Here is a 27824-nt window from a genome sequence, read left to right as displayed (position 1 = left end):
ACATGGGCTACTTATGCTTTCCCCACCTCCAGGCTGTGTCATCCAGTCAATGTATCATTTTCTGATGCTACTGGGACTGGGATATTATATATTATTATGTTCTGGTAGCACTAGTTAACATAAATGCTTAATTGAGATTTAAAGCTTGATCTTTCAATGTAAGGGGTTATGAAACCCTATTGGGTACTGCTGATGCCTGCTCCTGACTGCTCCTGTGTCTTTCAGGGATTACTTGGCTAACTGAATCTTCTGGGCTTGGGCCTTACATTTTTGGAGGTTTAGCACTAGCTAAATACATGCTTAATAGAAATTTCAACATTGATCTTGCAATGTAATGGGTTATGAAACCCTCTGGTGTACTGCTGATGCCTGCTCCTGACTGTGTCTTTCAGGAACTACTTGGCTTATTGATGCTTCTGGGCTTGGGCCTTACATTTTTGGATATTTAGCAAGAGCTAAATACATGCTTAATTGAAATTTCAACATTGATGTTTCAATGTAAGGGGTTATGAAACCCTTTGGTGTACTGCTGATGCCTGCTCCTGACTTTGTGTTTCAGGAACTACTTGGCTTACTGATGCTTCTGGGCTTGGGCCTTCAATTTTTGTATGTTTAGTATGACCTAAATACATGCTTCATAGAAATTTCAACATTGATCTTTCAATGTAAGGGGTTATGAAATCCTCTGTGTACTGCTGATGCCTGCTCCTAACTATGTGTTTAAGGAACTACTTGGCTTACTGATGCTTCTTGGCTTGGGCCTTAATTTTTTGGATGGTAGCACTAGCTAACATGCATCTTTAATAGAGATTTCAACATTCACCTTTTAATGTTAGGAGTTGTGAATCCCTCTTGTGTACTCATGCTGCTGCCTGCTCCTGTATGTGTCATATAGCAACTACATGGTTTAGTGATGCTGCTGAGCCTAGGGCATTACCTATATATGTTTATGGTAGCACTAGGTACCATAAATCTTCAATTGAATTTTCAAAATTCATCTTTTATTATTAGAGATTGTGAGGCCCTATTGTCTCCTCATCTGCCGCCAACCCCAGGATGTGCCATTCAGACACTATATTGTCTCCTCCTGCTTCAGCCAACTCCAGGCTGTGCCATTCAGCCACTATATGGTCTTCTCATGCTGCCACAAACTTCAGGCTGTGCCATTCAGCCACTATATGTTCTACTCATACTGCTGCCAACTCCAGGCTGTGCCATTCAGGCACTATATCGTCTTCTCATGCTTCAGCCTACTCCAGGCTATGCCATTCAGCCACTATATGGTCTCCTCCTGCTTCAGCTCACTCCAGGCTGTGCCATTCATCCACTATATGGTCTCCTCATGCTTCACCACCTCCAGGCTGTGTCATTCAGACACTATATGATCTTCTCATGCTGCCACAAACTTCAGGCTGTGCCATTCAGCCACCATATGTTCAACTCATGCTGCCCCCAAATGCAGGCTGTGCCATTCAGCCACTATACAGTCTCCTCATGCTGCCACAAACTCCAGGCAGTCATTCAGCCACTATATGGTCTCCTCCATGATGCCACCTCCAGGCTCTGTCATTGTGCCACCATGTGACATATGACTCCTTGTTAGATTTGGTCCTTTGTAACCACACGTCGGGGCCCTGGACATTAAGACTTGGGAGTGTAATCTTAAATTTCAATTTTAAAATCTTAAATTTTAATTTCAAAATCTTATCGCTTTAAAAAAACCTGATATAATCTTTTCAAGACTGAGGCCCTATTTTCGTCGACATCATATAGTAACTGTGGAATTACCACAAGAATCCAATGAAACAGGTTGGAGCGATCACAATGAACCATTACTGAATGAATGAAACATTTGCAATTCCACAAAAGAGTAAGACAGTGGGAGGAGGGGGGGGGGGGGACCAGGGGCCGTGAGAGGCACGGGCTGGAACAGGTGGTAGCTAGCCTCGCGGCAAACCGCCAGCTCGATGCCTACCAGAATGGGTACTCAAAAAATTTAAATAAATTCAAATTAAATTAAATAAAAATTACATTAAACAATCAATTTACTCTCTTCAATTTTGACGCCATACGGTCTCCCTGCTGCCACATTCAGACCTTCTGCCGCAGTGATTCTAATAGAGATGCCTGTAATCTGCATGTCATACTGAATAACAGTATTATTTCACTAGCACAGCCCACTCCCTATGCATGTTAGAACAAAGAAAACTGTTCTACACCCCTATTAAGGGTCTCTGTAGGCAAGAAATAGCCGTTCTTAATATAGATTTGCCACAAATAAATTCAGACCGAACCAATTTTTTTCTGAAAATGTTGTGAATCGGCCGAATTGAATTTTTCAAAAGTTCACTCATCTCTAGTTATTTCTTTAAATTTGCATACCTCTGTCTCTACATGTGTGTTGTGAGGCTATCAGGAATACCTTCTGGACAGTAAAGTATCCTGCACAGTGGGACAGGAGACAACATTAGACATTGCATTATAAACATTGGTTGACTGAAAAATGTACAAAGCTACAGTATTTCCTAGACATGTTAACTGACTCATATAGACATCATATAGATTGACTAAACTGGTGATAGTGTACTGACTGATCTTGGACTATGTGTGGTAGATAACTGTTATTTGAAGGAAGGTTAATCTTTGTACCTTGCTGAGATTAAGGACACTGTACACTTTAACCACTTCTGTACAAACATATTATACACTTTTTATTACAGTATACCAACATAAATTTTTACTGATTCAAAAATTATAGAAAGAATATATTACTTTAGGGATATACTCACTTTTTCACTGTACCGCTCTATAGTCCAGGTACCTTTTGGAGTTCTCAGTAAAGGTTAACAGCTAAAAAGCCAGGCAGGAACACTTGCGCATATGGATACAGGTAAACTTCTTGACAAGTTCATCAGGCACTATTCTTAAACACTGCAAAACCAAAAACAACAATGACTTCTGTACACAGTCAGTCTCACAACTCAATAGTAATGGTCTTTAAATACTGTGGCCTGGTAACTTTCCATCCTAACCTCGACTGTCACCTTGCTTTCTAGGCTGGGACATGTACCTAGGACCACTAGACTGTGCCCCCCTCCATGGGGCTGACATGCGTATCCCACGACACATGGGTCAAACTGGATTCGGTGATGGTCGGGTTCACAGTGACCACCACCTGGACAGCAGCAGCTTGCGCCACTGGGGGATCACGTGCAGGTGACTGTTGGGCCGGCCAAACCTCCTCCTAAGCAGGAGTAGGCCGAGGCACTTTAGTTGGTGCCCGTTGGTTAGGCCAAACCACCTAGACCACAGGAATAGTCCAGGGCACATCTGTAGAGGACCCTTGATGCAGATACTTGGGGTCCATAGCAGGTGTCACGGGATACTATTTCTCTTGGATGACCTTCCCCTTTACGCTTGGTGGCAGGAGACCAAAGGGATTTGAGTCCCAATCTTCAGAGAGGAAATAGGCAAAGGGGATTTGTGTAGGATTCTTGTGCCTGGTGAAGGCTGCTGCCCATTCCCCTCGTAGGCTCTGTACAGGGGTATATTGTACAATCTCCCCATTCTCTAGGGCGTGTAGAGGCGGAGGGAGGTACTCTCTCTTCACCGCTCTCCTGTTGACCAGAATAGTGCCACTGTGGTGGCAGTCCATCAATGTGCCATACGCCCTCATTTTATCAACTTTGCCATTCTAGGGGTGGTTCCCCCTCTCGGGGTTGTTCTAGCCTCCTGATATATAGGGCCTCGATGCTCTTGGTGTCTTGTTGGTGGACGTGACGTACTTCATACGGCACAACTTTAGGGCCATACTCCCTCCTCCTCTGCTCAATTAACTCTTCCAGGATGGCAGCCTTTTCGGCCTGGGCTGCTGGGATGGTAGAATGGGACTTTCCGTGCAGGGGTAGGAGATGGTCCCTCATGAACTGGACTAAGGCTGGCTCGTCGCCGAATAACCACTTGGGTAGCAGTGGTGACTGGGGTCGGGCTGTGGGCTGCCGGACCTGGAGTGCTGGCTCTGGACTGGGGGTAGATGGAGGGGTAGAAAATGCGGCCTCAGCCGGGGTACTCACTTCCGACTCCTTCGTGAAGATCTCTGCCCAGGATCCCTTGATCTGGGGGGGTGACAGCCTCTCCAGTGACGGCTCTCTTGATGATTTTGGCGTACCTTCCGTGGTTGCAGGTCACTCTCCGTCGTCCTTCAGCAGCAAGACTTGATAGCAGGCCTGTTCAGCCTCGAGGGAGATCTTCTGGAGAAGGTCCGTTAACTCCTGGAACATGTGCGCCGCTCTCCAGCTCTCTGGCGCCATCTTGGGACTCTTTGCTCTCGTGCTCGGCTGCACATCCGCCATCTTCTTGCTTTCACCAGGAACTTCCGCAAGACTGAAGATGTCGAGCTTCGCTGCGCTTTTAATACTGGTCTCCAGCAAAATGATAGCTGGCTGGAACTTCGTCATAACCAGGGCCCGGGAGCAGAAGTGACTCAGCAGTGCGTCCACTTCTTACGCTCCCCCGGCAACAAGGGGGGGACCTTTCAAGTTCCACTTAAGACTAGGAACTGCAACTTGACTTCAACCCCAGGGGCGGGATACTGGCTTTGGCGGGTTACTTTTGGATGCTTTTCTTCCAACAGATTAACCCTTTCAGGTATGACGGCAGACATCTTGGTAAGTAACATTACTTCAGAGCGACTTTTGCACATGACTTCTGGGTTTTCTTCAATAACAAATGACAGTCTTTGTTTCCCCTCCCCCTCTATTTCACAAGTGGTTAAAACACTTCTTATAGACAAAGTCCCGTACAAGGTGCAAACCTTGTTCTCATTGGCATGCGATTTTCTTGCAGACAATACTGGACACAGTTCAGACTAGGGGGAGGACTTGTGGCATAAGGCACACACCCGTCTCCTGTTTGTGACGACAAAAGCTGTGGTGTGGCGTGAGGGTGTGAGGAGGTGCAGGGCAGATGGTATTACCCTCATGGCAGATGGTATTAACCCCTTGTGTTCGCCAGGGCGTGGTTTAGCCTTAATCATCTCAAGGTATACCGCTGGATCTAGGCTAGGCATGAAGGCAATGAAGACACTGACGCTAAGTTACGGAACAACGGTAGCTTTATTGAGGGTAGACAGTTGTCACAGTCTATGGAGTACAGCCAGGGCCCAAGGAGGTGACCAGTGACACAAAGACCTCACTGGGAATTGTAGTAGACAGCAGAACTTAGTGCAGGCCATGCTAGACAGACAGATGACTTGACTGACAGGACTGTGACTTTAGCTTACTTGCAAATTTGGCTGATGGTTGCAGGACTTGACTTGTGGCTGCAGGACTAGACTTGAATCTGCAGGATTTTACTTGTGTCTGCAGGACTGGACTTGAGGCCTTCACTCTCTGGACACACACTATGAGATGTCTTGACTGAACTGGACCTCAGGAACAAGAGCAAAGCTCAAAGAGAGCTAGTCAAGGTCAGTATAGATATTTTTGTATCTAGTCAAGGTCAGTATAGATATTTTTGTATCTATTCCAGTAAGGAATTCAATTCCAGTAAAATGACTGAAGAACATGTATTGAGTATATGCCAAACACACAAACACATATCGAATATATCCCACTGTAAACAACATAGGAACACAGAAATTCATATGAATGACTTACTTGTAGACAACATTTCTCATTATAGCATCTAGATTTCTGTGCCCTTTAAGCATGCCGATTGCTTTCAACAAATTTTGACTTTACCAGAAAAGCAATAAACATTCAGTGATTTGTCTGTATGAAGAGTTGTCATGACAACAATCAGAAGATGGAGTGTAGATCTGTGTGGGCCATTTTGGAGAATATATATATATATATATATATATATATATATATATATATATATGTGTATACATATAATTTTTTTTTATTATAATTTTTTTTTTATCTAGCAAAACATTACTTATAAGCAATACCATTTGCCTTGTTCCAAGGCTTCATTTTCAAATGTGACTTATCCAGTTGTAATATGTCTGCTACCACAATATCTTTCTATTGTTTTGCTTTCCAGTACTGAAAAACATATATAGTTACATATGTATCCATGGATTCTAAAAGAAAACAATATATAAGCTAACAAAAAAAATAAAAATAAACAGCAAATATTATTGTGAGTCTGCAACTTTTTTCTTTTAAATGTTAAAGATAGATAGATAATGTAGATAGATAGAATATTTAAATGGGCACTGTCATATACAAAAACCTTTTACATGTTGTGCATCTTGGCAAAACATTATAGGGGTACTCCGGCATTAAGACATCTTATCCCCTATCCAAAGGATAGGGGATAAGATGCCTGATCGCGGGGGTCCTGCCGCTGGGGACCCCCATGATCTTGCACTTGCAAATGTTCGCTCCGGGTCTAATTAGGCTTTGGGTTAGATTAGGATTAGGCTTGCATTGAGGGGGCAGAGCGTGACATCACACGGGGCGGGGTCGTGACGTCACAATGCTCAGGCCCCCGTGATCTCCAGTGCGAACGTGCTCAGGGGACTGATTATAACGGGGTGCTGCATGCAAGATCACGGGGGTCCCCAGTGGCAGGACCCCCGCGATCAGGCATCTTATCCCCTATTCTTTGGAATAAGAGGGATAAGATGTCTTACCGCCGGAGTACCCCTTTAACCTTTTCAATATACTTCATAAGAAAAATGTATTTCCTTTTTATAGAAATCATAGCTTATAAAATCATGGCTTTGTCCAAGCTGAAGCACAAACATGGACAAAGTCCAGTAAGTGAGGGTGGGCTAGCACTCCTCTGTGCTTCCTCCTGTCTGGTAAAAGTTCTCTGTGCTCTCTCCTGTCTAATAGGAATCCTCTGGGCTCTCTCCTGTCTGATAGTATTCCTCTGTGCTCTCTCCTGTCTGATAGTACTCCTCTGTGCTCTCTCCTGTCTGATAGCACTCCTCTGTGCTCTCTCCTGTCTGATAGCACTCCTCTGTGCTCTCTCCGGTCTGATAACACTCCTCTGTGATCTCTCCTGTCTGATAACACTCCTCTGTGCTCTCACCTATCTAATAGTACTCCTCTGTGCTCTCTCCTGTCTGATAGCACTCCTCTGTGCTCTCTCCTGTCTGATAGTACTCCTCTGAGCTCTCTCCTGCCTGATAGGACTCCTCTGTGCTCTCTCCTGTGTGATAGCACTCCTCTGTGCTCTCTCCTGTCTGATAACACTCCTCTGTGATCTCTCCTGTCTGGTAGTACCCCTCTGTGCTCTCTCCTGTGTGATAGTACTCCTCTGTGCTCTCTCCTGTCTGATAGTGCTCCTCTGTGCTCTCACCTATCTGATAGCACTCCTCTGTGCTCTCTCCTGTCTGATAACACTCCTCTGTGATCTCTCCTGTCTGGTAGTACCCCTCTGTGCTCTCTCCTGTGTGATAGTACTCCTCTGTGCTCTCTCCTGTCTGATAGTGCTCCTCTGTGCTCTCACCTATCTGATAGTACTCCTCTGTGCTCTCTCCTGTGTGATAGCACTCCTCTGTGCTCTCTCCTGTCTGATAGTACTCATCTGTGCTGTCTCCTGTTCTATCACACAGGAGTAAGCACAGAGGAATGCCAGCCCACCCTCACTTACTGGACTTTGTCCATGCCTGCGCTTCAGCTTGGACAAAGGCATGATTTTATAAGCCATGATTTCTATAAAAAGGAAATAACATTTTCTTATGAAGTGTATTAGAAAGGTTAATGTTTTTCCAAGATGTACAACAGATAACATGTTCTTTAATCTGGCAGTGCCCATTTAAGCATTGCATTGCCTGAGATCAGCCACTGTCAGTCATTGGCTAGAGGGAAAAATGGGAAAGACACTATTATTGGGCTATAGAGCAGTGTAGCAGGTGGGGGGGGGGGGGGGTTAGAGGACGTGACAAGAGCACATAGGGTAGTGCCTAACTGATGAGGGAACTGAACTTTGCTGGGCTTTTGCTGCAGAGTGGAACCCAGTGGGCTCCAAAGCTTAGTTTACACATCTTTTTCTGCTCTGTATCTTGAAGGGATATTTTTGGATTATAGTTAAAAGCACTATACAGCCGTGCCCTTACTTTATAACCTAAAAACCTGCTGACATGTCCATTTTATATGAACTAATCACCACTATGAAAGGCTAATCTAACATAACCATTAAGTTTTTTGAAACAACTGGTAGTATAAGGATATATAAGGATTCAGGATATATTGTAGTCTAGAAACCGCAATTCAGAATTTAAACAATTTATGTTCACAGTACATCCTTTCTTTGACACTAAGCACAAAAGGTTACGATACGGCACAAAACTTGGCTTAAATTAAAGATTCTTTATTACTAGACAACTCTCAGTGCAAGAACTAAATCTCCAGATGAAAAGCTTTTAATCATTGTAGATTCCAGACAATACACTTTATATTAAGCATGAACCAACCACCATTATTACACAATGTCAAGTAGGGCACAATGCAGACAGGTGTTTTTTTTTGGGAACCAGTATCAAAATATATGTCCTAAAAATTATGGAGTTTGTACAGCCCCATGAACCATGAACATTAACAGCTGGGGGATGTCTTACCAGTGATTCCAACCTCACAACTTTAGGGAGAATTGAGTTACTTAGATCAGGGGTAGGCAACCTTTTGTTAGTGCTGTGCCCAATTTTTTTTCGAAGTTGCTTGGTGTGCAGGCAATATCGGTGTGGCTTGCTGTGGGTGGGATTTGTGGGGGTGTGGCTTATCACAGGGTGTTTTTTTTTCCCAGAATTTTCCCTATATATTGTTCTTGCTGTAAGGATATTACAATGAGAACAAACATTTTAACTCAGACCTGTATAATACAGACCCCAGTATCAGTCCCCGCCACAATACAGACCCCAGAATCAGACCCCCCATAATACAGACCCCAGAATCAGACTCCTCTATACTACAGACTCCAGAATGAGACCCCACCATAATAGAGATCACAGAATCAGTCCCCACCACAATACAGACCCCAGAATCAGTCCCCACCATAATACAGACCCCAGAATCACCACCCACCATAATACAGAACCCAGGATCAGACCCCACCATAATACAAACCCCAAAATCACCACCCACTATAATACAGACCCCTGAATTAGACCACATCATAATACAGACCCAGAATCAACACCGACCATACTACAGACTCCAGAATCCCCACCCACCATAATACAGACCCCAGATTCAGACCCCACCATAATACAAAGCTCAGAATCAGACCCCACCCCTGGAATCAGACCCCAGTTGTGTTGCGCAATAATATACAGTGGAGCAAAAAAGTATTTAGTCAGCCACCAATTGTGCAAGTTCTCCCACTTAAAAAGATGAGAGAGGCCTGTAATTTTCATCATAGGTATACCTCAACTATGAGAGACATAATGAGAAAAAAATCCACAAAATCACATTGTCTGATTTTTAAAGAATTTATTTGCAAATGATGGTGGAAAATAAGTATTTGGTCAATAACAAAATTTCATCTCAATACTTTGTTATATACCCTTTGGTGGCAATGACAGAGGTCAAAAGTTTTCTGTAAGTCCTCACAAGGTTTTCACACACTGTTGCTTGTGTTTTGGCCCATTCCTCAATGCAGATCTCCTCTGGAGCAGTGATGTTTTGGGGCTGTCGCTGGGCAACACGGACTTTCAACTCCCTCCAAAGGTTTTCTATGTGGTTGAGATCTGGAGACTGTCTAGGCCACTCCAGGACCTTGAAATGCTTCTTACGAAGCCACTCCAATGTCTGGGATCATTGTAATACGGAAAGACCCAGCCATGATTCATCTTCAATGCCCTTGCTGATGGAAGGAGGTTTTCACTCAATCGCACGATACATGGCCTCATTCATTCTTTTCTTTACACAGATCAGTCGTCCTGGTCCAGTCATAGAAAAACATCCCCAAAGCATGATGTTTACACCCCATGCTTCACAGTAGGTATGGTGTTCTTTGGATGCATCTCAGCATTCTTTCTCCTCCAAACACGACAAGTTGAATTTTTACCAAAAAATTCTACTTTGGTTTCATCTGACCATGTGACATTCTCCCAATACTCTTCTGGATCATCCAAATGCTCTCTAACAAACTTCAGACGGCCCGAACATGTACTGGCTTAAGCAGGGGGACACGTCTGGCACTCCATGATTTGAGTCCCTGGCAGCGTAGTGTGTTACTGATGGTAGCCTTTGTTACTTTGGTCCCAGCTCTTTGCAGGTCATTCACTAGGTCCCCCCGTTTGGTTCCTGGGATTTTTACTCACCGTTCTTGTTATCATTTTGACACCATGGGGTGAGATCTTGTGTGGAGCTCCAGATGAAGGGAGATTATCAGTGGTATTGTATGTCTTCTATTTTCTAATAATTGCTCCAAGAGTTGATTTCTTCACACCAAGCTGCTTGCCTATTGCAGATTCAGTCTTCCCAGGCTGATGCAGGTCTACAATTTAGTTTTTGGTGTCCTTCGAAATCTTTTTGGCCTTGGCCATAGTGGTGTTTGGAGTGTGACTGTTTGAGGTTGTGGACAGGTGTCTTTTATACTGATAACAAGTTCAAACAGTTGCCATTTATACAGGTAATGAGTGGAGGACAGAGGAAACTCTTAAAGAAGAAGTTACAGGTCTGTGAGAGCCAGAAATCTTGCTTGTTTGTAGGTGACCAAATACTTAATTATCAGGATCCGGACTTGTATGCGGGGAGGACACTGGTAGTGGATCCTCTGTGCCAGAGAGGCGATGGCATGGGCCGTACCAGGGGAACGGAATCTAAGGGGTTACTGGTTTTCATCAGAGCCCGCCGCAAAGCGGGATGGACTTGCTGCGGCAGGTAACCCCCAGGTCGTTCCACCCGTTAGCGACTCAACCCCTCTGGCGGCTGAGACTGGTGCGGGACACAAGGACAAGGCAAAGGCTAGGTCAGATGTAGCAGAAGGTCAGGGCAGGTGGCAACTGATCGTAGTTAGGGGCAACAGCAAGGGTCTGGATACACAGGCAAAGGGCTCACAGAAACGCTTTCACTGGCGCAAAGGCAACAAGATCCGGCGAGGACAGGAAGGGGGAGTGGGTTTATATGTGTTTTGGGAGTAATTACACTGATTGGGCCAGGCACCAATTAGTGGTGCACTGGCCCTTTAAATTTCAGAGAGCCGGCGCGCGCACGCCCTAGAGAGCGGGGCCGCGCACGGCGGGACGGACCTGAAGGAGGACGGGGCAGGTGAGAAGATCGGGATGCGACCCACGGGCGGGCATGTCCCGCCAGGCGGATCGCATCCCCGCCGGGGACCCTAGAGCAGAGCTCCCGGTCAGCGGGTCTCTCATAGTTGAGGTATATCTATAATGAAAATTAAAGGCCTCTTGCACATTTGGTGGCTGACTAAATACTTTTTTGCCCCACTGTACATACAGTTACAATAACTGACTCACAATTCACGCCTTTTATGATCGGCATCGTCCTCTTTCCTTCTGTTCTCCATTTGGCTCAGACCACCATGATGACTTCTTACAGCCAAAACCCATCACTGCAGCATCTGCATGACAAACATTTTAGTTTCTGCATTTTTCCAGTGACCCAGTGCTATGTTTCAGCGACCTGTCTTCACCTTTATCAAGCACAAGAGGCGAGGAAACGTAGCCTGCTCTGTCACACTGTTTGAAATTGAATAAACTGCACTGAATTATGCACTTTATAATTTGGTGAGCTACAATTTTCCTTCAACATAGGCTGGTAGGCAGCCAAGTAGGTAGGTAGGTAGCTATGCAGGTAGGCAAGCAGATATGGAGGTAAGTTCATAGGTAGGTAGCAAGGTAGGTAAATAGGTAGCTATGTATGTATGTAGGTAAGTAGCTATGTAGGAAGGTAGCCAGGTGACTAAGTAGGTGGGTATGTAGCCAGGAAATTTATAAGGTAGGTAGCCAGGTAGGGAAGAAGCCAGACAGGTAATTGTGTAGGTAGCCAGGTAGGGAAGTAGCCATTGCTCCTCCACATCCAAAAGATCACCCCCCCACGTCACCTGCACCATCTCCCTGTCACCTGCACCCCACTCCCTGTCACCTGCACCCCCTCCCCCCCCCTCAGCAATTTACAGAAGCTGCTTATCAATATCAGCAACCGACCAACTGATTATAACAATTGACCAGGGCGGTGGACTGACCACCTAATTAGAAACAATTCACTGAAACAAATATACTGCCCTTAGGGAAAATAATAAAATACAATACTTTATTGGTATCCGCTATGCCACTCAAAAGCACCCCTTTTTTTTATTTTGCCATTTACTTTCCAATATGCTTGGTCTAAGTCAGGGGTCGGCATCCCCTGGCACGCGTGCCACTCATGGCATGTGTGCCAGGGGATGCCGACCTCTGACTTAGACGAAGAATATTGGAAAGTAAATGACATAAAATAAAAAAGATGATGACAAATACATTTACCACTTGATTGTAGATGTTGGTCGTTATACATTTACCACTTGTTTAAGTGTTGTCTTTACACAATCAATTCCTAGTAGATTATTTAATTCAAATGTGTCTGGACCATAAACATTACTGATCACATGAACCCATAATTCTAAAGAGTCCCACCTATTAATATCATCTTATAAGCAATGACCTGTTCAAGAACCAGTAAAATATCTTATAATAGGCTTGAACTACAGACAAATGGTATGGTTTTCCTAGATGCATTATGGTATCAAAAGAAAGTACTATTGACTGATTTTACAGTAAACATTTCCACTTAGACCACAGGAAATGGATAATGCTACACAAAAGAACCGTGTATGCTGCCAACTCTTTCCTGTATGTCAACGGAGATGCCTTCTGTAGTATACAGATCCCTAGAGATAGATAGGGATATCGTTTTTTTTCCATGGGATTTATCTCTAAATGAATGCAAATACCACATTACAAAAGGATTTGAGTAGAATGTTACTACCAACAAATCAGGAAACATATGGTATTATTTTATTTGTTTCTATTGTAAAAGCATTTATTTATTTTTTTGTATTTTTTTTTTAAACACTAAATCAGAAGAAAAACATTGGGTGTTGGGAGCACACAAAAATGATCAGTTTTAGTGTGCAGACCATTACACAGGAGCGTATGCCACCTATTAGTTGCTACCCTGTTAGTCAGTGTAAGATACTTTATGTAACCTGACAACCAGATAAAAGATAACAGATCTGAAGAAATCTTATTATTGGCACTGACAGATTCAAAAACTTTTGATATGTTGTAAATCTTGGCAAAACATTTACCATTCTAGTATTTGATTTTTGTTTTTATAAAAAATCATGGCTTATAAAACAAACCACTTGGGGTCACCATACCATCCAGAACATAATCCTGTCTGGTTGCAGCATAATCTTTCTCCAAGCTGAAGAACAGGCCAGTAAATCCAGTAAGTAAAGGTTGGACTAGCACTCCTCTGTGCTTACTCCTGTCCTATCAGACTGCAGCATGAAAACAAAGCGTAGGGAGTTACACAACAGCCTTCAGTGATTGGATAAAGAGATCCAGCACAGAACAGCAGACTCAGGGATATAGATGAGTCATGTAGCGTGAGGACACACCCCTACAAATAACAGAATGGCAAATCAAGCAAGCAGCATACACACAAATCATATGTATATGATCAGGATTAGGTACTGAGTAACATATAACTTTTTTGTGGGATATGATAGTGGAACAAAAAACAAACTTAAATTGTTAAAGGAAAATTTCAATAGTGTCACCAGCACTAACCTGCTGTACAGGCTTGTAATGTGGGTGACACTGATTAAAATGATACTTACCACAAGTGGGTCCATCGCTCCATTGCAATGTTTTTCTTCTTTTTCTATTTATGTAAATTGGAGCAAAGGTGGGTTCCAAAGGCTTACTTGGGCACGCTGACATCATTGCTGCTTGTTTAGCGCTCTGCCGGGCTCATAAATATGCATAAAATGAAAGACAATCTCGGCACCAGCTTCTTCAATGCTTGTTTGTGTTTATTAGTAAGATAGCATATTACAAATCACGCAAGACATGTTTTGGCTAATTGCCTTCATCAATTGTATACAGACAATAGTATGTCTCAAACCCGACCGATCTTATCACCTCCTTCCATTCTTTTAGAAAAAATTCTAACTTCCCTTATGAAACAAACTAAAGCGAATTTCTGAGGACACTTTTAAATAATAAGGATGTCACACAAGACAAATGGCTTGTCACAATTGACATGACAAGCCTATACACATCTATTGAACATCAGAGGGGCATAGAAGCTGCTAATTGGTTGTTGGAACAGAGCTCATATACCACTGATTAAAAAACCTTCTTTTTGGAATTGTTAGGGGTGGTATTACATGAGAAATATTTTTAGTTTGAAGATTGCTTTTACCTGATGAAAAGGGGTTCGACCATGGGTGCGAATGTGGTCCCCCCATATGCAAATTCTTATATGGTCCATTTTGAAGAAGAATTTGTCTACAAAAATGATCTCTTTAAGAAACATGCTAAAACATGGAAAATATTGATAGATGACGTATTTTGCATATGGGAGGGGCCACATTTAACACTTATTGATTCTTTAATTTCCTTGATACAGTACGACCAAAACTCAAATTTACTATGACTGAGAGTCAAGAACATGTGAATTTCCTGGATACACTGGTATTAAAGAATTACTTGGGGGGACTACACACAGACCTATACAGGAAAGAAACTGATAGGAACAACCTTTTGCTTTATTCTAGTTCGCACCCCCTGGCCATTAAATGAGCTATACCCCAATCCCAACAGAAGAGAATAGAGAGGATAGTTAGTGACCCAGCTCTTAAAAAAATCTGACTTGAGTAATTTGATACCAAATTTATTGAAAGAGGGTACCCTAAAAACATCTTAGCCTACGTAAAAAAAAAAAAAACAGGACAACACATAGAACACGGAATAAAAGAATCCCATTTGTCAGAACATGCCACCCCCTACAATACAAAATAGATCAGATAGTAAGAGAACTCGGGCCAATTTAACAGAAAGGCTTCACACAGATTCAGGAATTTAGTGAACCCCCATTAATTTGTAATAAAAGACCACCAAACTTCTGTGACAAACTAATTAGAGCAGATGTAGCAGCTAACAAAATAAAAAATTCCTTAAAAGTAAAAAGAAAGGCACATATCCATGCCTCCAATGTGCACAGTGCAGCCATATCATAAAAGGAGATGTTATACACCATCCACACACTGGAAAAGCAATTCTTATAAAAAGCTTGTACACCTGTAAAAGTAAAAATGATATTTACAGTTTTAAATGTCCATATGGACTTTTGTACATTGGAGAGACGATGCAATTCATAGGTGAGCGAATAACCCGCCACAAATCCACTATACGCTGTGAGAACACAATTTTTCCAATACCATATCACTATAAAAATTCGGGACACTCCCTCTCACAATTAAAATTTCAAGTTATAGAGGAAGTTATATTACCCAGAAGAGGTGGGGATATCCAAAAATTACTAAGGAAGAGAGAAGCATTCTGGATACACAGATTGAATACAATCTAACCAAAAGGTCTCAATAGAGATTATGAATTAACGAGTTTCCTTACATAATCTAATCTGACATTTTTTTCAGATATTTTGTTGCCGTGGATATGAGTGTCTTTTTTCCAGAAGTTATATATTATATATACAGTTGATGAGTTCTCATATAGCTTGTCCTCTCATTTATGGCAGATACATATGCGTGAACCCGCTGGAATGTAACACGGCATTCTACGATGCGCTGACACATATACATGTGTTTTTGTTTTCCTTTTTTTCACATATTTCCTGAAATGTCATTTGCATTATCTGTGCTACTTGCCTGTTTGCGGAGGAGACGTCAATCACCACCTGACTCAGCTGCTACTCCTAATGAGCAGGATGTTATATATTTAAGTTTAACGCATACTATTGTCTGTATACAATTGATGAAGGCAATTAGCCGAAACACGTCTTGCATGATTTGTAGTATTTACTTAAACAGAAAAAGAATAATGCTGCAACAGAGTGATGGATCTGCATGTGGTATCATTTATACTGTTAAAGATGAAGGGCGTACTGGCACTTATTGACCAAGGGTATACCTGTATGCCCTAAATCCTTAAGCGGCTTTGAAGTAGTGATGAGCGGCATATGCCATATTCGAATTCGCAATATTTCGCAAATATGAGGACGAATATTCGTCCCATATTCGTGAAATTCAAATATTCTTTATATTCGTGACGTTTTTTTGAATTGCAAAATTTCACTATTGTGAATGCGAAATTAATAGCGAAATTTTGCTCGTCTGCGCATGCGCGCTATTACATCATGAGAGGGACGTTGCTAGGGACGTTGCTAAGCTCTGACAACTGTGCTTTCAGAACTCTCATTGGCTCACAGGCATAAGTAGGGTGGAATTTCCACGAATATTTGTATTGCGAATATTCGCATGCAGAAACCTTTCGCCTCACAGTCTCATCCCTGGGTCTTTAATGAAATTATACAAGCATTGCATTTATCGAAGGAGATCTCTACAATGTGCTCAGTTTTTAAAACAGTTTGAAAAAAAGACGAATATTCATAATAGCGAATTTTAATCGCGAAATTCGTAATATTCGCGAATATGCAATATTCGCAATGAATATTCGAATTGCGAATATTTGTGAGCAATGCTACTTTGAAGTGAACGCAGGAGCTGCACTCCCTTCAGAGCAGTGAATGTGGGCTACTATCAGTAGTCTTACACTCACTGCTTATGCCGGCCAGTTGGCGATCCAGCCGCTGTTAAGCATTTAACCGTTTTGACGCCATGATCAATGTATCATCAAAACAAAAATGGTACCAATAAAAACTACAGATCACGGCACAAAAAGAATGAGCCCTCATACATGGAAAAATAAAAAAGTAGGGGTCAGAAAATGACAATTTTATGCATACCAATTTTGTTTTAAAAAGTTAGTATTTTTTTGTTAAAAGTACAATAATAGAAAAACTATATAATAAATGGGTATCGGTTTAATCACATTAACCTACATAATAACGATGTATTTACTAAAAAGATAGTGGAGGAGATTTATAAAAATTTGCCCAGAGTAAAAGTTGCTGAGTTGCCCATAGCAACCAATCAGATAGTTTCTTTCATTTTGCAGAGGCCATGTTGAAAATGAAAGAAGCGATCTGATTGGTTGCTATGGGCAACTCAACAACTTTTCCTCTGGACAGGTTTTGATAAATCTCCCTCAATATATTTACTATAAAGTGCACTGCGTAAAAACCAAATCCCCCAAAAGTTGCAAAATTGCCGTTTTCTTATAGATTTCTGCCTGCAAATAATTTTTTTGGGTTGCACTGTACATTTTATGCTCAAATGAAAGATGTCATTATAAAGTACAATTGTTTGTGCAAAAAAAAACAAGCCCCATGTGGGTTTGTAGGAGAAAAAGTAAACGAGTTATGGATTTTAAAAAGAGGGGAGGAAAAAATGAAAATGCAAAATTAAAAATGGCTCATCCTTAACCCCTTAAGGACCAGACCAATTTTATTTTTGCATTTTCGTTTTTTCCTCCTCGCCTTCTAAAAATTATAACTCTCTTATATTTCCATCCACAGACCCATATGAGGGCTTGTTTTTTGCCTCACCAATTGTACTTTTTAATTACATGACTTATTTTACCATAAAATGTACGGCGCAACCAAACAAATATTATTTATGTGGGAAAATTGAAAAGAAAACCGCAATTTAGCAAAGTTTGGAAGGTTTTGTTTTCACGCTATACACTTTCCAGTAAAAATTTTATTTTTTCTTTATTCTGTGGGTCAATATGATTAAATTGATACCCATGTAATATGCTTTTCTATAATTGTACCACTTTAAAAAAAATCTCAAACCATTTTAACAAAATGTGTATGTTTGAAATGGACCTAAATTTACGTTTACGCACTTTACCGTACGGGATAACTAACAATATATTTTAATAGTTCAGAATTTTACACACGCGGTGATACCAAATATGTGTATTAATTATTATTAATTTTTGGAGGTAAAATGGGAGAAACGGACGTTTTTCTTTTTTATTGGGGGAGGGGATTTTTCACATTTTTTTTACTTTTTAATTTTACTTTTTTTAACTTTTTTTTACACTTTTTATGTCCCCATAGGGTACTATTCATAGCAATCAGTTGATTGCTAATACTGTTCAGTGCTATGTATAGGACATAGCACTGCTCAGTATTATCGGTCATCTTCTGCTCTGGTCTGCTCGATCTCAGACCAGAGCAGGAGACCCCGGGAGATGGCCAGAGCAAGGTGAGGGGACCTCCGGCCGCCATGCTGGATGATCGGATCCCCGCGGCAGCACTGCGGGCGATCCAATCATCCATTCAAAGTACCGCACTGCCGCATAAGCCGGGATCTGTATTGATGACGGCATCTGAGGGGTTAATGGCGGACATCCACGTGATCACGGATGTCCGCCATTAACGGTGGGTCCCTGGCTGCTGATAGCAGCCGGGACCTGCCAGGAATGACGCGACCAATGCTCCGGTGCTCGCGATCATGGCGGTGCGTAAATGTACGTCATGGTGTGCTAAGTACCACGTCACAATGACGTCCATTTACGTCCATTGTCGTTAAGGGGTTAAAGGGGTACTCCACTGCTTGACATGTTATCCCCATGTTATCCCCACATGCACCCCAGTCATCTGGTGCACGGAGCGAACTCCGCTCCATGTCAGATGAGTGGTGAACACAGACGCCATGCCCTGTCCATTCATATCAATAGGAGGAGGCGTGACGGCTGTGTACTAGTCATCACGCCCCCTCCCATAGACATGAATGGTGGGGGCGTGGCAAGACGTACGGAAGCCCCAGGCTTCCATGACCCTAGCACCGCAGCGCTGGCCTGCTGATCATGGGGCATCCATGTGTTGGAAAGACAATGGCCCTCATTTACTATTCTAAACCCGACTTGTTTTGTCGGGTTTTTTGGCGCATCTTTGTCTGCGACATGTCGCAGACATCGTGCGCCAGTCTGCGACACGATGCAACATTTTTTCCCGACGGACCCGATGTGGATTCTCCCAAACCCGAAAAAGGGGCGTAACCCGACATTTCTGAGCTTTCCCACGTATTTCTAAAGGTTTACAACCCGAATTTGTTGAATTGTTGTGGATTTTTTCCTGACAACTCAGAGGAGTTGGAAACCAAAACAGACAAAACCCACGTGCGACAAACAGGAAGTTACATAATAATAACTACCAGGGGGAAAAAGCAGTCGGGTAAGAAAGCAAGATAGACTTACAACCCGATTTTCTAAGTAAATGAGGGCCAATGAGCTTTATAGAGAACAATAAGGCAATGAGAATAAAGTGTATTCCAGGCAAAAACTTTTTTTTATATATTAACTGGCTACGGAAAGTTAAAATGATATGTAAATTACTTCTATTAAATAATCTTAATCCTTCCAATAGTTATTAGCTTATGAAGTTGAGTTCTTGTTTTCTGTCTAACTGCTTTATGATGATGTCACGTCTCGGGAGCTGTGCATGATGGGAGCAAATTCCCATGCAGTTCCTATGGGAATTAGCTCCCATCATGCACAGCTCTATGGAACGTGAGTCATCAGAGAGCAGTTAGACAGAAAACAACAACTCAACTTCAGAAGCCAATAACTATTGGAAGGATTAAGATTTTTTAATATAAGTAATTTACAAATCTGTTTAACTTTCCGTAGCCAGTTGATATATAAAAAAAAGTTTTTGCCTGGAATACCCCTTTAACAATGTGATTCTATTCTCCTTTCCCACATAATCCATCTCAGGAATATACAGATCCACTGCCCATATGTCAGGAAATGTCGACATTCATGGCACAACACTCCAAAAGCACTGACAACACAGATACACAATGCCCCATACCAGGACCACAACCAAAACTATCACTGTGTAGGTGCTGTGCCAGACACAACTCTTAATCCTACCCAAGATCCATAGAGCAAAGAGGCACACAGGCTTAGACACCAATCAGTGCAAACCAGCTGCAAACAACGAACAAATTGAATGGTGAAGATTTCTGCAGTAAGTCTCCTTGCGATAGGAATACTTAGGCTGCATTCACATCATGCTTTTGCTATACGGTTTTATAGCAGTATTTTTCCCCCAAAACAGGTAACTGACAAAACTGTATGCAAAATTGTGCCTTATAAAAACCGTATATGGTTTTTATAACTGTGAAAAAGTCATTCGACAGCCGCCCACAGTCTCCCACAGCCGGAGGGGGGGGGGGGGGTACTACTACTGCCATCATGGAGCACAGGGGCGGACATATTGCCTGTGCCCACTGTTCTAAAGTGGCCATAGCACATAATAGCGCAGCGGCCCAACTTGGGTCTGATGAGGGACGTCATGCAAGCAGGAGAGGAGAAGCGCTGCGAAGGCCAGGTAAGTCTGTGTGTTTGTCTGTGTGTGTGTCTGTGTGTGTGTCTGTGTGTGTGTCTGTGGGTGTGTCTGTGGGTGTGTCTGTGGGTGTGTGTGTATCTGTGTGTGTGAATCTGTGTGTATCTGTGTGTCTCTGTGTGTGTGTGTTGGGGGGCTATGCTACCTAATGTGGGGAAACTTCTACCTAATGTGGGGAATCTATGCTACCTAATGTGGGGGAACTGCTACCTAATGTGGGGAAATTATGCTCCCTAATGTGAGGAAACCATGCTACCTAATGTGGGGAAACTGTGCTACCTAATGTGGGGAAATTATGTTACCTAATGTGGGGGGTCTGAATGAGCTGCGGCATGTGGGGGACATTAATAAATAATTAACAACCGATATTAAGGGGGGGGGGGTCCTCCTGAGCAACTGATATGGGTGGGGGCCCCTCTGAGTAAGTGACATATGAAGGAGTGTTCCTGAACAATTGATCTATGAGGGGGGGAGGGGACGCAGGCACATTCTTTGCACAGGGGCCCTCTGCTTTCTGTGTAAGCCTCGGATGGAACAGACTTGTTTCATGATGGGAGTAGTAGTTCCCCCAGCTGTGGGAGTCTGCGGGTGGCTGGGGAGATTACACTAGTGCTTGTACTACTACCCCCGTCAAGGAACAAAGTCTGCTCCATGATGGGGGCTAATAGTACAGGGGCTGAGGGATTGAACACACTTGGTCTCACTTCTGAGACCCACTGTGGCCATAACTTATTAACCAGAAGAGCTGCCGGCATGCCTCACCGTACCGCTCAACTCCAAAGCAATGTATATTTGATACTCAGTACTCCATACACAAATACCCTGCCAGAAGGCCTGATTGGCCAGCACCGAGAAGCCATTCACGACTCTTGGCTGGGTTTTTAGAATTATACAGTGTGGCTTAGTTTCTCTACATAGGGCTGGCCGACCGAGGAAAGCAGCCCAATGCCACCCACTTCCCCAGCAGGAGCCGTTCCACCTACTAGTGCTCCCATCATGGAGAGTGTTCCAAAAGAAGCCACCTATAGGTACCTTTAAAGAGACAGTTTTCTGCCTTCTGGAGGACTGATAATAGCACAATAATTGATTTGTATACAATTTTTTACAAAAATGACTGAATAATTACATAAAGCATCATAAAAGAGTGAAAAAATGATTTTAAGTTTTTTACCATTAGGGGGGGGGACTTCTCATCTCTCCCTTAAGTGTGTTGCCTTTTAACGAGCTGGAGAGGAATGATGCTAAATAGGAATACTAACTAGAATAAAACATAATTTCTATCACAGGTTTGTTTTATTCCAAAGTGAATTTATAAAAGATATTGTACTTTAATATTACAAGTCTTGTCTGGCAGGAAGATCTTATCTAGTGAAATACAGCAGTGACATTGCTAATGAACTCATGTATCTGAGTCAGGGTATGAGTCAGAGTTCCAATTAAACAGTAATGGTAGTGACTGCCGCACATTTACATCTTAGCATGGTGCATATACAGTAAAAATGGTGCACAATTACTCTCAACACTGGATTCCTGTAAGCCGGTAAATTAAACACTTTGAGAACCATAAAAGGACATTTATTTCCGTTATACTTTACAAGTGGCAGATTTTGTAGATAACTTCTAGAATGGATGCACATCATGGCTTCCACAATTCAAGTGCTGTTTTGTGCATGATATCTTACAATAAGCAGGACTCCTGCGTAAGAAAACTACTTGGGATGTGAGGGAGCTGTCAAAGTGCTAAATTATTTTATGTCATGGACTACCCTGGGCTATACTAGCCAAATGAAAGCAAAACTATATCTTTGAAATAATAATGGAGCACTTATTATGCCTTGTATATCCTGCTGCAAAACAGCATGAACACTCAGATGAAAAAGAACAAAAACAGAGTAGCAAGAAAACAGCCGAGTCTCTTACATAGAAATGCTGCAGCATTGAAAGAGTCAATAAGAATATGAGAGAGCAAGGAATGTATGGGAATTCTAGTTTCAGTACAATCCTTACTGGTATTTCCACTAATGGCACGTCCATAAAAGTTACAGTGTTACCGCATGGTTGTATTACATCTAACATATACAGTGCTTCCAGTAGCTGGTTCCTATTCTAGGCAATATTCTGAATTGGAAACTTGACTAAAAGACTTCAAAGCCTGTTAACTTTGATTTCGTAAAGAGGTCCAAGGATATTTTTATGTCAAGTATTTTAGTAAGGCTAGGTTCACATTGCATTTTTGTTTACATTAAAGGGATGGATGCTGCTGTATGTCATACAGAAGATTACATTTACAACTAAGTTTTATAAGAAAAAAAAACACTGCCTGCAATATCGTAGTCAGATATGTTTTGTAAATAGCAAAATGAAATGTAACAGAGACAGTGAAACATAAAAACAAAATACAGTGCGAACCCAACCTAAGAAAAAAAGTATCGCCTTTGTGAAAGTCACTGAGCTGCAGGCACACGTGTGGGACAGCCCTTGAGCTCCCTTTGACTTAAATGGAAGCTTTAGTGCTAAATCACACTTAAAAGGGACATGTCACTTCTTTTCAACACTTTTCATTCGCTCCTGGTCAACCAGAGTAGGGCTTTGAGCAGTCTGACTAAGCAATTTTTGACGCAGAAAACAGCATAAAAACTGTGCATCGTTTGATTATTTGAAGGTACCCTAACATGTCAGAAGTTTTAATCAGTAGAATACTTGATGCTGAGACCCTCACCGATGTGTAGGGTCATAGACAGAGATGTGGGAAGGGGATATAGAAAGGTGCAACATACTTAGGGAGAAGAGCATTGACCTGGGCTGCAAATCACAGAAGGGGGTGTGATTACAGCCAGAGCAGATGGGACTAGGTGTGGTGGCCGAGTACAGGAGTTGCACCCCTGTACTCTTGCTGCCCTGTCAGGCAGCCTCCCTACAGTGTTCCCTGGGCACTCAAAAATCAATAGAATGTCTGAACCCAGCACCACAGATCAACCGGGTGCCAGCGCTCCTTCATCTCCAGCAGTGAAGTCGTTACTTGCTCCAGTAGCCAGGGCTTTGTCCTCACTGCCTGCAGTCAGCATCAACAGTCCTGGTGTTCCAGCGTCTGCACCGGTATTCATGAGGAACCCTGTCCTCCCTACCTACAATAGAGACCCCATTCACCTTGAGGGATTTCAAAGAGAGGATCCAGAGTTTATTTGTCTTTTAATCTTTCCCTCCTAACCAACAGGTGCAATTGCTCACAGGATAACTCCAAGGACCGGCGTTAGAGGAAGTCCGCACCTGGCCAGCCTCCGAGAAGGTGACTGTAGAGCAGATCTTTGGAGGATTGTACCAGGTATTTAAATCCCATTCTCCATCAGAGGTACTTCTCCGGCTATGTGAAAGGCGACAAAAGCCAGGTGAGACCTTGAGATCGTATGCTGTAGCTCTGCAGAGTGCCCTAGAGACTGTTCAGAAATTAGATGGTATAACTTCCGAGCAGGGCAACAAGGTGTTAATGGACAGATTTATTGATGGGGCTCATAATAAGTGGGACAAAGCCCAGCTGAGAATGTTAGTGGTCCAAAACCCCAACATGTAATTTCCCGCTTTCAAAAGACTGGCTATCCAAGTGATTGAGTCAGGGACTGAGTTAGAGGAAGTTTGTACAGTCCTTACACCCGTTCAAGAGTCACTAGTGGTGGTAGCCAGAGCTATACCACCACCGTCACCAGGCCCCACCCCAGTGTCATCTACTTTGCCAGTCATCGCAGCCTCAGATTGGACATTGATCAACTGACTAAGGCTGCGAAGGAGCTTGCCACCGGGGCCGCTCCACCTGACCGTGAACCGCCCCTGCCTAGAAAACCTGCCCCTATTCCTGCTCCCCCGCAATTTCAATTACCGTAATCCTCCACCCAATAAATACTCAGGGACTCAAAGACCTTTTTGCACCTACTGTATAACAAGTCAGGACATTGGAAAATGCAGTGTTGGGATTTAAACGGATTTCCCCTGAGGACTGGCCCTCAGGAAAACAGTCATCAGGTCCAATCCCCCAACGACCTTTATGTCGCCTCCTGCCCCTATGTAAAAGTTATTGTAGAAGGTGTACCTTAAGAGGTGTTAATAGATACAGGGTCACAAGTGTCTACCATACCTAAAAGTGTTTTTTTATCAGCATTGGGATGCTAGTTTATTGTGTGAGCCTGATGATGTTAATTTTAGAGTAGTTGCGGGTAATAAGCAACCAGTCCCGAGACATGAATACTGGGAGCCAACGATTCAACTGGGAGAGCATGTACTTACCGGGCAGGGAGTGATTGTAACTGATGTGACAGATAAGGGGTTTGCTGAGTTTATATTGGGGATGAACATTATGAAAAATTGTTTCACTGAAGTATTAGATGCCTTGCATGCCTCTCTTTCCCATATGTCCCCATCAGGCCATTGGGCTGTGCAGCACCACTTGAAAGTTCTACAGGCGGAGCAGAAGTTTGCCAACAAGCAAAGTGAAATCTGCAGAGTGTGAATTCAAGATATCCGGTCCGTGACCTTGCAAACCAAAACGGAAACCATCATCTGGTGTCGTGCACGTCCCGGAGTCAAGAATAGGGACTATCAGGCCTTGCTGGAACCTATGCAATTAGAAGATCACCCTCTTGTCCGAGCTGCGAGAAGCCTTGTCACTGTTACCAACAGGAGAGTCCCGGTGCGGTTAGTAAACCTGTCTGATTCTGCTACTGTCTCTCTGTCTACTCTACACTTCAGTAGCTCAGTTGTACCTCCTACAGTCGAAGGACATTGTGACAGAACGTCTGATGGCCCGACAGCATGCAGCTCAAGTGGCTGAAGGATCCAGTACGAGCCCTCCAGAGCACTGGTGGGCAAAACTCCAGGTGGGAGACAACACTACCCAAGGGACGAAGTCAATGGCGTCATCAATGTTGCCAAAAGGTACCATGAGGCTTTCAGCAAACACCCCACAGACTTTGGGCATACTTCCATGATCCAGCACCGAATCCTCACAGGATCCTCACAACAAATGCCTCAAGGAAAGGCACCATCCAGTCACGCCAGGCATGTACCAGACTGTCAAGAAAATGCTGGCCGACATAAAGGAGGTAGACATGATCCAAGAAAGTCAGAGTCCTGACTGAAACTGAACAATGTCACACATAAAGACGCTTATCCTTTGCCAAGGATCGAGGAATCACTTACAGCCCTCGGGTTGGCAGCTTAATTCTCCACCCTTTTCTTAACCAGTGGATATTGGCAAGTGCCCATGGAGGATCGGGAGAAGACCGCCTTCGTGACACCCATGGGGTTGTTCGAGTTTAAAAGTATGCCATTTGGGCTATGTAATGCCCCTGCTACATTCCAGCATCTGAAGGAGAGGTGCCTGGGCCATCTGAATTTTCAAAGTGTCTTATTATACTTGGATGATGTCATTGTGTATTTCAAGTCCTTCCAGGAACACCTCAGTCATCTGTCAGATGTCTTTCAAGTCTTATCAAGCGTGGATTGAAGATTAAACCGTCAAAGTGTCATTTTCTCAAACCTCAAGTCCATTATTTGGGTCATGTTGTCAGTGCAGAGGGAATCCAACTCAATCCAGAAAAGGCGGAAGTTGTCAAGAACTGGCCTACCCCGCGCACAGTGAAAGATGTCAGGAGCTTCCTGGGATTTGCCGGCTACTACCGCTGCTTCATCCCACACTTCGCCCAGATTGTGGAACCCCTCAGAAAGAAGCACTGTGTGAACTTCACTTTTTCTTTTGAAAGCAGCAATAGGGCGGGGTGATGGACTCGCCTGACAGGGGGATGCAGGGATGCATATAAAGGGATTGTCACGATGCCGGCTGGCAGGTAGTGGACCCTCTGTGCCAGAGAGGGATTGGCGTGGACCGTGCTAGTGGACCGGTTCTAAGCCACTACTGGTTTTCACCAGAGCCCGCCGCAAAGCGGGATGGTCTTGCTGCGGCGGTAGTGACCAGGTCGTATCCACTAGCAACGGCTCACCTCTCTGGCTGCTGAAGATAGGCGCGGTACAAGGGAGTAGGCAGAAGCAAGGTCGGACGTAGCAGAAGGTCGGGGCAGGCAGCAAGGATCGTAGTCAGGGGCAACGGCAGAAGGTCTGGAAACACAGGCAAGGAACACACAAGGAACGCTTTCACTGGCACTAAGGCAACAAGATCCGGCAAGGGAGTGCAAGGGAAGTGAGGTAATATAGGGAAGTGCACAGGTGAAAACCCTAATTGGAACCACTGCGCCAATCAGCGGCGCAGTGGCCCTTTAAATCGCAGAGACCCGGCGCGCGCGCGCCCTAGGGAGCGGGGCCGCGCGCGCCGGGACAGAACAGACGGGGAGCGAGTCAAGTAGGGAAGCCGGGGTGCGCATCGCGAGCGGGCGCTACCCGCATCGCGAATCGCATCCCGGCTGGCAGCAGGATCGCAGCGCCCCGGGTCAGAGGACGTGACCGGAGCGCTGCAGCGGAGGGAGTGAAGCGAGCGCTCCGGGGAGGAGCGGGGACCCGGAGCGCTCGGCGTAACAGTACCCCCCCCCTTGGGTCTCCCCCTCTTCTTGGAGCCTGAGAACCTGAGGAGCAGACTTTTGTCAAGGATGTTGTCCTCAGGTTCCCAGGATCTCTCTTCAGGACCACAACCCTCCCAGTCAACTAAAAAAAAATTTTTCCCTCTGACCTTTTTGGCAGCCAAAATTTCCTTGACCGAGAAGACGTCCGAGGAGCCGGAAACAGGAGTGGGAGGAACAGATTTGGGAGAAAAACGGTTGAGGATGAGTGGTTTGAGAAGAGAGACGTGAAAGGCATTAGGGATACGAAGAGAAGGAGGAAGAAGAAGTTTATAAGAGACAGGATTAATTTGACACAAAATTTTGAAAGGACCAAGATAGCGTGGTCCCAACTTGTAGCTAGGGACACGGAAGCGGACATATTTAGCGGAGAGCCATACCTTGTCTCCAGGGGAAAAAACGGGGGGAGCTCTTCTCTTCTTATCCGCGAACCTCTTCATGCGTGAAGAAGCCTGTAAAAGAGAATTTTGGGTCTCTCTCCATATAATGGAAAGGTCACGAGAAATTTCATCCACAGCGGGCAGACCAGAGGGCAAGGGGGTAGGGAGGGGGGGAAGAGGGTGACGGCCGTACACCACGAAAAATGGGGATTTGGAGGAAGATTCAGAGACCCTGAAGTTATACGAAAATTCGGCCCATGGAAGGAGATCTGCCCAGTCATCCTGGCGGGAGGAAACAAAATGTCGCAAATAATCACCCAGGATCTGGTTAATTCTTTCTACTTGTCCATTGGACTGGGGATGATATGCAGAGGAAAAATTTAATTTAATCTTGAGTTGTTTACAGAGAG

This window comes from Hyla sarda, chromosome 5 (assembly GCF_029499605.1).
Source record: "Hyla sarda isolate aHylSar1 chromosome 5, aHylSar1.hap1, whole genome shotgun sequence".
Lineage (NCBI taxonomy): Eukaryota > Metazoa > Chordata > Amphibia > Anura > Hylidae > Hyla > Hyla sarda.
The sequence above is the reverse complement of the archived record's forward strand: the minus strand, read 5'-3'. Positions refer to the sequence as shown.